Here is a 9,916-nt window from a genome sequence, read left to right as displayed (position 1 = left end):
TGGTTTCTTACACTTTTATCGGCATTCAATAGTATTGGGTAGCATTTTCCTTTTGCTAATAATTGAAAAAGGCACCTCATTGTTGTTGGAATTTGCATGGCTTTGCTGCTTTATTTTATTTATTTATTTTTAATGTTTATTTTTGAGAGAGAGACTGAGGGCAAGCAGGAGAGGAGCAGAGAGAAAGAGAGAGGGAGACGTAGAATCCGAAGCCGACTCCAGGCTCCGGGCTGTCAGCATGGAACGCGAAGTGGGGCTCGAACTCGTGAACCATGAGATCATGACCTGAGCTGAAGTTGGGTGCCTCAGAGACTGAGCCGCCCGGGTGGCCCATCTTTGTTTTAATTTGCATGTCCTTTAGAAAAGGTGCAAATTTGCAGAGATGCTCCCTGTGTTCCCTGGGTTTACTTACCGGTTGTGTTTCCTCTTTTGTTATTTACATAAATCTTAGATAAGCCAAGAGCGTCCTTTACCAATTGTTTACGTGCTCTGCCCATTTCTTTATCCAATCAACAAAAGCTTACTGAACTTCTATGCGGTGGGAACCATGAAGGTGCCATTCACAGCAGTGAGCTCCCTTCACTGAGCTCTCAGTCGAGCAGGGGACGCACAATAAACACATAAATAAGCAGAGTGCTTGATGTCAGACCGTGATAAGAGGAAAAAAACAAAGCCAGAGTAGGGGACTGAGAGGGACAGGTGATCAGAGGCCTTTCAGAGGTGTGGCATTTGAGCAGACTTCCTGATGAATTGAGGGAATGAGTCTCATGTCTCCAGGGGAGAAGAACATTCCAGGCAGGATATCTATTGGGGTCGTAATGGTGTCCTCATTGCTTGATAGGAACTCTACTTAAAGAGATAATGGTGTTTAACTAACAAATTACGGTCGTGAACTGCTGGATGGACCAGAGACTGCTTCCCTTTCCCCCCTTTTATATAGTAATTGGATCCCCAATTTTTAATTGGGTACATGGCTGTCTAGAATGAATGCAATGTTTTCCAGCCTCCTCTGCAGCTAGATGTGGCTCTATGACAAGGTTCTGGCCAATAGGATGTAGGCAGAAATGAATGCGCAGCTCCTGAGAAGTATCTTTCCCGAGAGCAAACGTGCCCTTTTCTTTCCCTTCCATCCTGGTTAGGGTGAAGCTGTGATCGCTGGAGCTGGAGCAGCCATCTTGTATTCTGAGGTGAGTGGTCGGGTGTAGCAGAACAAGGGACTAAAAGGAATCTGGATCCTTGATGGTCTTAGAATCTATACACCAGTCAGTCCTGGACTACTTACCTTTACACTTCATTTATGTGAGAAAGAAAAATAAATTTATTTTCGTAAGCCAATGTTGTCTGGGGTTTTCTCCCTCTTGCATCTTAACCCTAACGAAAGCACTGTGACTTAGAGTCCCCGTATTTTAGTTTCTTACATCTTCTCAGACTACGCCTCACCTGTGCTCAGAGTACGTCGTCGTAGCTTTCACGTCATTGACTTTGACCGTATTTCTCCGGCCCGCAGTGTGCCCGTCCGATTCCTTAGCACCTAATTGGGATCTACCCCTCTCGAGGGTCCACCTTTACCCCGTCTCCAAGCAGTATTCTCCAGCCCTCACTGCTCTGCCTCTTTTCCGAACTGCCACAGCCCTGCCCCCTACCCTACTCTCTGGGACTTAACCAAATTGTCTTGTCGTTTCTCAGGTTGAGGACACATTTCTGCCCAAGTTTTCCACTTCTCCCCATCTGTCCTTCTCTGCTGGACCCCTAGTCCACGAGACCCTCATCTCTCACATGGAGAACTCTTAAAGCCCCCATAACTGATCTCCCCCCAGCCTCCCTTTGACGTCTCCAATCTCTCTTCATGCACTAAGGTGAGTGGGGCTCCCAGAATGCAGATCAGGACGTCACCGCCTACCTGAGACTCTCCAACCCAGTAAGGCCCTGAAGGGATGGCACCTTCCTTCCTCCGTGGCTTTGTCTTCCCCTCTTCCTCATCCCCTCCCCCACTCTGTGGGTCAGACATACTTCCTCCTCCCCCCATGTCATGCTTCTGGCCCAGTTTCTTCCTGGACCCCCAGGGTCTCTGCCCACCTTGTCTTCTCAGCCCGTGCTGTCCTGCCTGCTCCCTCTCTCTCATTAGGCTCCACCCACCAAGAAGGCACCACAATCTCCGCGAACTCTCTCTCCCCTCGGACCCAGACTGGAGCAGGCTTCCCCACCGGATGTTCGCGTGTCTCCCAGATCTCTTGTTTTCACTTATCCTGCTCTTACACTGATGATGGCTTGTAATATCACATTCATGTGTTTGCCCCACGAGCCTGAAGCTTCACCGCGACAAGGGCTGTGTCTGTTTTGTACATCAGTGTTTTGTAACTCAGTGTAGGCATCCAGGACCATTCCTCGTGAAACCATAGGAAGTTATGCCTCTGTGTTGTTACGATTTCCTTTGGCAGAAATTACTGCTGAGACCCGAGTGAGGTCGGTGCCAACATCTATACTCCTTTCGTTTCACGGCTCCCCCATCAACGCCACCCTAACAACTGTCAAGTCTAATGGGAACAGAGACCAGTAACTGGCTGACTCCCTCTCTCACTGGGGTCTCTGCACAGTTGCTGAGGGGCTGATGTGCCTTTAAGACTCAAGGGCATGAATCTCAGAATGGAATTTCGTCGCGTATGATAGACACTGGGGAAGATACTTGTGGCCAGACGTTCTGGTAACTTGAGAGTGAGCAGGAAGACAAAAATTAGCTCAGAGTTTCCCCACTCTCTCTCTCTCTCTCTTTTTTTTTTTTTTTTTAAATTTTTTTTTTTTCAACGTTTATTTATTTTTGGGACAGAGAGAGACAGAGCATGAACGGGGGAGGGGCAGAGAGAGAGGGAGACACAGAATCAGAAACAGGCTCCAGGCTCTGAGCCATCAGCCCAGAGCCTGACGCGGGGCTCGAACTCACGGACCGCGAGATCGTGACCTGGCTGAAGTCGGACGCTTAACCGACTGCGCCACCCAGGCGCCCCTCTCTCTCTCTTTTTTAAGTTTATTTGTTTATTGAGAGAGAGAGAGCACTGAAGGGGCAGAGAGCGAGGGAGAGAGAGAATCACAAACAGACCTCACACCATTAGCACAGAGCCCCACGCAAGGCTTGAACTCACGGACTGTGAGATCATGACCTGAGCCGAAATCAAGAGTCAGACGCTTAACCGACTGGGCCACCCAGGCACCCCAGAATTTCCCCACTCCCTCTTAGGGTCACTGAGGACCGCTCAGAACAGGACACCAAGAGGCAGCCGCCATGAGGTGAACAGGCAAGGACCTAGGGGTGTCTTTACGGGGCCGTCTCCACGATCTGGCCTCCACTGGGTTCCACCATTGCCCTTCATCCCTCTGAATTTCCAGTTTCTCATCCACAAAGTACTGATATAATATGAAACTCACAGAGTTACGTGAGGATCCTTGGGAGGAGGCATTTGTTTGGAAGTTCTGTAGGGATTCTAAAGACCTTTCTGTGTGAGTAATAAAAGTACCACTTACTCTGAGCACCAATGTTTCTTTAGTGCCTTATCCTGTCCGAAGACCCACCCTGGCCCTTCACCTCCCTGCTCTCCTGTGGCGCTCCCCCATCCAAACCTCTTTCTCCTTCCTAAGTTAAAAGACAAAAGCCCCCTGGGTGTGCTTCTCTGGGGGAGGGGTGGGTGGGGGGGTGGCGGCCTGTGTCCCAGCTCCGAGGGCCAAAATGTCGCACTCATTATCATTATCATCATTGTCGGTAAGTCTTCCAACGGTCCCAGGACCAGGTCGCTGCCCACGGTTAGGTCACTAAAAACCCGAAGTTCACATGCCTCAGAGGTGTGGGGAGCCAGAAGCAATCCTCTTACGGGAACCTTTTAGAGACTTGTGCCCGCCTGGCATCTGACCCACCCACGTGTCCACTCGCTATTTTGGGATTGTAACAGCTACCAAATCCATTAACTGGGCTAAAAGGAAAAGCAATTGGAAGCACAAGTGCCTTGAAATGTTTAAGCACCATAAGGCTGAGCTGGCCTAATGACTGCTGAAAGTAGGGTCAGAAGGGAACCCTTGATCTCCGCCTCCTTCGTGGCCCAGTAGAGTAAAGGAGACATGTCAGATTTAAGGCTTAAAAAATAAAATGTCTATGCCTGTTGATAATAAAAGCTCGAATCTGAAATTCGGTTATCTTAGGAAGCCCCTAATGGGTCACAAAGCAATTATAGCACCTAAGCTCCTGGTATCAGAGCTCACTCGGCCGCGATGCCTCCACGGGGGGCCCGAGCTCCTGGGGGGCAGGGCTCCTGTCAGCCATGTTTTCTGCAGTCACATTTCCAGCTGTTCCTACAAAGTCTAGCACATTGTAAGCATTCACTGAATGTTTGTTACGTAAAAGGATGAACAGATGGGAGGACTTATGCCACTGAATGTCATCTTATCGTTCTTAGGGGTGGAAGAAAATTTAGTAGGAGTCTGAAATTGTATTATTTTCAGACCGGATGGAATCGTCTCCCTAATTTTGCTTCTGATACAACTGTTGTGAGAACTCAAGTCCCTTGAATGAGGCGCTCTTCCCAAGCCATCAACAGTAGCAGCAACAATGAAAGCAGTAATGATACCTACTGTCCTTTGACTTCCGTTTCAAGAGCTTCATCCACATCAGCTCATGTAATCCTCACCTTAACGTCATGAGGCACCAACTGCTATGAGCCCCATTTTCCAGAGAGGCTGAGGAACTCTGCCAAGGCCACAACAGAATAGGAACATGTTCTCTTAAAGTGGTTCTTGACCTCCGTTTTCCACCTGAGGAAAAATGCACACTCCTCAAAGCACACGGTTGTGCACACTGTCTCAGGAAGTTCCCAAATTTGCTGAAATCTAACCACAGACCGTAGATTAAGAGCCAGTGTGACCATATCCTTAAGCTCTGGAGTTCAGCTACACCTTGTTTCTTTCTCTTAGTTTAAGTATTGTTAATGAAGAAGTCATACGGGAGTACATTTTCTTTCCTTTTTTTGAAAAAAATGTTTAGTTTTAAGAGAGAGAGCAAGAGGGGGAGGGGCACAGGGAGAGGGAGACGGAGGCTCCAAAGCAGGCTCTGCGCTGACAGCAGTGAGCCCGATGTGGGGCTTGAACTCGGGAACTGTGAGATCATGACCTGAGCAGAAGTCGGATACTCAACCGACTGGGCCCCCCAGGTCCCCCAGGAGATTTCTTTTAGTGAAAACCCAAACATTAGAGGTAATGTCCCTTTGACCAATTCATTCCAAGACCCTTCCGGGGCGCCTGGGTAGCTTCGTCGGTTAAGCGTCCGGCTTCGGCTCAGGTCGCTGTTGCACAGTTCGTGGGTCTGAGCCCCACGTCCGGCTCTGTGCTGACAGCTCAGACCCTGGAGCCTGCTCTGGATTCTGCATCTCTCTCTCTCTCTCTCTCTCTGTTCATCCCCTGCTGGCACTCTGTCCCTCTCTCTCAAAAATAAACATTTAAAAAAATTTTAATTCCAAGATCCTTTCTAGAAATAACTATTGTTACCAGTTCATTTCATAACTTTCTTTTATCATTAAATACCCATCCATGTACCTTTGGAAATTACTTGGTATTCTTTGTGTTATTGGGTATTTACTCAAATGATACTGTCTTGCAACTTTTTCTTTTTTCACTTTAGAATCATCTTAGAGGCTTTTTAGCCTGTGTAGATTTGACACATTCTTTTAAACTACTGTGTAGATGTATGTGCCAAAATTACCATTTGCTTACTAAGTGACTTTAGCTTGTTCTTAGATGTTTGTTCCTGCAGACAAAGCCACAGTGAACACTTTCATACATACTTTTCAAGCACACGAGCAGATGTTTGCCTAGAAGAACCCCCAAACCTGGCATTGCTGGGGCACAGAATATGTGCATTTTTTATTTATTTATTTATTTATTTATTTATTTTTATTTTATTTTTTTTTCAACGTTTATTTTATTTTTGGGACAGAGAGAGACAGAGCATGAACGGGGGAGGGGCAGAGAGAGAGGGAGACACAGAATCGGAAACAGGCTCCAGGCTCTGAGCCATCAGCCCAGAGCCCGACGCGGGGCTTGAACTCATGGACCGCGAGATCGTGACCTGGCTGAAGTCGGACGCTTAACCGACTGCGCCACCCAGGCGCCCCTGTGCATTTTTTAAAATATAAAAGATACCACGGCATTTCCCTGCAAAATGTGGTGCTCATATGTACTCTCTTAAACAATGTAGCAGACCCATATTTCCACATTCAACCTTTTCTATTATCAATCTTTTCAATTTTTATTTCCGATGAATAAAAAAAGGTGTATTATTTTGCGCTGAGTATTTTTTTTTTTGTATTTGATTGGTCTTTGTACTTTTTCTTTTGTGAATTACCTGCTTATTTCTTTTGCTAACTTTTATGCATTTTCTTTTTGTTATTGACTTATGCATGCTCTACTATATTCTGTTCCTAAACAGTTACTAACTTTGTTACAAGTATCTTCTCTCCATCTACCTCTTGTGCTTGTAATTTATACACTTGGGTTGGAGTGCTGGCGTTAGCATGGATTTTCTGGATGACTTGAATACAGCTGACCTTGAACAATGTGGGGATTAGGGGTGTCAGCCCCTTGTGCAGGTGAAAATCCAGGTATAAATTTTGACTCCCCCAAACTTAACTCTAATAGCCTACTGATTTTTAAAAAAAATTTTTTAACGTTTATTTATTTTTGAGACAGAGAGAGACAGAGCATGAATGGGGAAGGGTCAGAGAGAGAGGGAGACACAGAATCTGAAACAGGCTCCAGGCTCTGAGCTGTCAGCACAGAGCCCGACGCAGGGCTCGAACCCACGGACCGAGAGATCATGACCTGAGCGGAAGTCGGATGCTTACCTGACTGAGCCACCCAGGCGTCCCCTATTGATTTTTTAAAAAAAAATTTGTTTGCAAGAGAGAGAGAGAGAGAGAGAGAGAGAGAGGAGGGAAGGGGGGCAGAGGGAGAGAGAGAGAATCTTAAGCAGGCTCCACACTGAGCCTGCTGGGGGTCGATCCCACGATCTTGGGATCATGACCTGAGCTGAAATCAAGAGTCAGATACTCAACTGACTGAGCCACCCAGCTGCCCCTAATAGCCTACTGTTGACCAAAGCCCTACTGAAAACATAAATAGTCAGCACATATTTTTAGGTTATTTGTATTATATACTATCTTCGTACAATAAATTAGAGAAAAGAAAATTTTATTTAAAAATCATAAGGAAGAGAAAATACATATATATAATATATAATTTATATATATATATATATATAAATTTACGTGTGTATATATATATATATATATATAAATTAATGTACACAGGTCAAACTCTTGCTGTTCAAGGGTCAATTGTAAGTTCTGTGACTATAAAAAAAATGACTTTAAAAAATTTTTCTAGGTATGAGCAAAAATAATGCCTACCTTCAACTTCTGCCCATTGGTTATAGACCTATTTTCTTATAGGAAAACAAAAATGAAAGTCTGAAAGATCTTTTAGGATGAATAGTAGGAAAAAAATCACGTCTGATTTTGGTTTATAACTTCCACAACAGGTCTGTTTTATTTTCACTTCCAGCCAATGTTGTAGAAATCAAATTGTTAGCACAGCAGGGGAAAGCTTGAATAGAAGTAAAATTCAGTTTTCATTGAAAAAATTTTAAAGCAAATTTACAAAAACATTTTTCAAAACAGCCTGGAAAGATTCAGAGACTTCCTGTTTTCTTCTCCCTGCTGTAATGTTACCTACAAAATCTTTATTCTTAAAACCACCCATTTTTTCTGAGACAGCAAGGAACTTCTTCTGAATCTGAATGATCGTTAAGACTCTTGTATGACCATGTTCTATGTCTTCTTATAAACTTGACCATGTCACACATCTTCTTGTAAACTTAATTCCCCAAACAAGCCTCTAGAACAGATGAGGCCGGAAGAGCTGTTTCTTCCAAACTTCTAAGTGAGGAAACAGAGGCTCTGAGGGCAAAGCCATCTTTGACCTTCCCAGTGTTACTTGGGGTCCCCTGCTAGGTGTCTCCATCCCACCGTTGTACATATCTCTATGAAACCATCTTAAAATCATGGATATAAGCCTGGATTTCCTCCACTGGATGAGTTCATTATGAGCAGAAACTCTACCTTCTGTCTGTGCATTCGTAATAGCTACCTGGCATGAATGCATGGCTCACTGATGGGTGATGGGTGAATGGATGAATGAATGTCACCTGCCAAGAAGTGGTACCTAGGTCTCCAAAAGCCATATCAAGCACTCCTTCTTTATGTGTATTAAAGAATTTTTTTTAAAAAGTCTTAAATCATCATACCGTACAATTGACTTTTTGGGGGTGTATATATAGGGTATATGTATATATACATATGTATAGGGTGTATATATAGGATATATATATATATATATATATGGATATATGTATATGGATATATATATGTATAAGGTGTATATATAGGATATATATATGTATAGGGTGTGTATATATATGTATAGGGTCTATATATAGGATATATATATGTATATCTATATGTATAAGGTATACATATATATATATATATATATATATTCCTACACTCACTGCCACTGCTACAATCAAGTGGCAGAACTGTTCCATCATCACAAAAAACTTCCTTCATGTTGCCTTTAGTCACATCCTCCCCTACCCCAAACCCTGGCAACCATTGGTTTGTTCTCCATCACCTTCTTTTTGTCTCTTGATAATGTCATATAAAAGGAATTATACAGTATGAACCTTTGGAGACTGGTTTCTGTCACTCAGTATAATGTATTTGGGGTCCATTCAAGTTGTGTGTATCAGAAGTTTGTTCTTTTTTTTTTTTTTAAATCACTGAGCAGCTTTCCCATGTACCATCAGGATGTATCCATTCACCTAGAGAAGACAATTTAGGTTGTTTCTACTTTGGTGCAGTTATGAGTAAAGTTTATAGGACCACTCATGGACAGGTTTTTATGTGGTCAGGTTTCATGTGAAGCGAAGTTTTAATTTCCCTGGGGCAAATTCCCAGGAATGGTATTGCTGAATCTTAGGGTAAGTATGTGTTTAACTTTTTCAAAAATTGCCAGACTCTTTTCTAAAGTGACTATATCAAGCATTATCACCTTGGTGCCAGACAGCCTTTTAAAGAAACTCTCTCATTTTATTTGTCTCTTGAGATAGGATCTTTTTTCCAGGCTTCCCTGAGCTCTGGGCCAGCGGAGGCAGCCACCCACTGTGGTATGCAGTAAGGAAGCTTCTCCTCCTGGCTTTCGAATGCCTTCTCTTTCCCAGAACCAGATTCTATCTTTCATTCTTGTTAAAAAAACAAAAAAACAAAAAAACCCCAAAAAACAGATGACCAGCATGGGGACCATGCTGGGCTATCAGTCCTATTCTCCTTAGAACAAACCACATTGGCATGGGGTGGGGGGCTGGGGTGGAGTCTAGACTTGGTTTAGGAAAAGGAGCAACCAAGAGGCTGTTTGTCATCTGGAGGGAATGGCGGGGGCGGGTGGTAGAGGGGGTCCCCAACGTCGTTTCAGCATCTGGATCCAGTTTTGCTCACTTACACTCCGACTCTTGGCAATGGATCCAGGCAACCTACACCCCACCCTTTCTTTTTCCTATGGGGTCACCATCATGAACACATCACTACTGGTTCCTTTCATGCCACCATTTGCACTGTTGTGATTAGCACAGAGAACCAAGCTAGATGCCTTTAGATTTAGTTAGATCCCATATCGTGGCTTCTTTCTTTAGGCCCAATTATGTATCCTTCCTAATTCACCGCAGTGGTGTGTGTGTGTGTGGGAGGGCAAGGCAGTCCTGATGTAACACAGGCCATGAGATGGAAGGTGGTTCTGGCCCCTAAAACTTTGGAAGAGACACCACAGC

Source organism: Leopardus geoffroyi, chromosome B1 (genome assembly GCF_018350155.1).
Source record: "Leopardus geoffroyi isolate Oge1 chromosome B1, O.geoffroyi_Oge1_pat1.0, whole genome shotgun sequence".
NCBI lineage: Eukaryota > Metazoa > Chordata > Mammalia > Carnivora > Felidae > Leopardus > Leopardus geoffroyi.
This window is presented reverse-complemented; position numbering follows the sequence as displayed.